The sequence below is a fragment of the Gracilinanus agilis genome, chromosome 4 (genome assembly GCF_016433145.1).
Source record: "Gracilinanus agilis isolate LMUSP501 chromosome 4, AgileGrace, whole genome shotgun sequence".
Taxonomy (NCBI): Eukaryota; Metazoa; Chordata; class Mammalia; order Didelphimorphia; family Didelphidae; genus Gracilinanus; species Gracilinanus agilis.
The window spans coordinates 232,817,150-232,819,037 of NC_058133.1; positions in this window are offsets into that span (position 1 = coordinate 232,817,150).

Genomic DNA, 1,888 nt, shown 5'->3' on the forward strand with positions numbered 1-1,888 from the left:
TTTAAGTTTACATACTCAAGGTAAGGAATCTTTGTAATCTAACGCTCACTACTCTTACCCCCATATCAGACAATTGTAACTTAACATGGTAGTAGAATTTTCATTTCCTCTTCCCAGAGTCTGTTATCCTTATGTCTTACCTCCTAGTCCCTCATCAGCCCTTATTCCTCCTCTAGTTCTGTCACCACAGAAGATCTCTAATTGTGTTGATCTTTCATTGCAAGTCTCATGTGACCTATCCATAATCATATTGTCCTTATCACCATAGCCCCTAACCCTCTACTTCCTTCTTCCTCTCTCTAATAAACTTGACCAAGGTAAATTCCTAGCTATGACTTTAAGTAGACTGATAACATTCTTCCAGGAGGCAATGATGGTCTGTATCCCTGTATATGACAGAGATTATCTAGCTGCCCAGAAGAAATAGGAATTGTTGGCTCTTTGCCTATATCTTTCCTGAGAGTGACTATGCACGTTCAGACAACTGAAAAGCAATGCCCACTAGGCCATATGTCAACTCTACTTGCATCTACTGGGTTACAATTGTAACAGCAGAGGTTAGAGGCAGCATTTCCTCAGTTATTGAAAATAAGGTTTTTTTCCATAGCAGTAAGTAGGGAGGGAATGAAGCAAAGACACTACTGACAAGTGGTCTCAGGAAGAATCTCAGAAAATACCCATAAACACATTACCCAGAATCATCCTAACTGTTGTCAATTCAGCTCAGAGAAAGTCTGGTCTAGTCAGAAGGAGAAAAGTATGGATAAGCATAAAAGGAAATAAGGCAGAGGGTACTTGAGAGTTATTAGGCAATTATTTACTTATACAAATCCCCAATGTCTGAGTTTAAGAACTTTGATGAGGTTTAGAATAGAGGGAGATTTATTTCAGATAAAAAGTAGCCAACAGAAAAAAAGGAACCCCGGGAAACAGTGAGAGAAGATAGAGTTAGGGGAAAAGTTGTCAAAGAGTGTAAAAATTATTTTAGGGGACCATAACATCCTAAGATATAAACCTAGAAAGGACTTTAGAAATAATTTAGTCCAATCCCCTGATAAAGAAAATGAAGCCCAGAAAGAAAAAAAAAATTATTCACCCACAGTTACAAAGGTAGCATACAAAGAATTCAAGCATGACTTCTGATGCCAAATCCAGTGTTCTTTCCATTATAGAACACTGACCAAATAAAAGAGAAAAAAAGTAATTCACCAAAATGCCCAGGTTGGCCCAATAACTTGAAAGAGGTGATTTCCCACTGTACCAGGCTATGTCTGATCCAGACCAGTACTTTGAGAGTTTAGGTTCAGAATTGAAAGGGAATAAGACTTTCATGGGTCAATCAGTAGTTAACAAAAGGTTGACTTAGCCATTTCAAGGAAAGAATATTCAACAATAATATGCTTCAAGGAAACTATGAGTTGATTCAAATGAGAGAATCTTCCCTGCCTCTGAGTTATCCATCACGGTCTTCTAGCTAAGCTTCTAAATAAGGATAGAATTCTTTATGGTTGTTTTATACTCAAGTGACCAGTAAGTAATGTCAATTACCCTAGTCTTTAGTCTTCTGAGCCAATCAAACCTCAAAGAAACTTTCAGTTGGCTAAAACTATCTTAGTTTGCATGGAGAGGAGGAGTTTGTTAGGATATTGTTCTTACCCCATCCATCTAGCTCTGATGATCAGTAACTTTATTAAATGTCCTTCTGTACAATGAATCCTACCCAAGTTAACAGGATTCTGCTTCCTTATTTAGTGGATTACTTTGGGAAATTTTCTGCTAAGCTTCAAAGGCATATTGACCCATTAGAGGAAATAATATAACCTCTTAGAGTTAGTAGAGAGACTCTTTATTGAGGTGAATGAGAAAGCTCATGGATGAATAAGGGGCA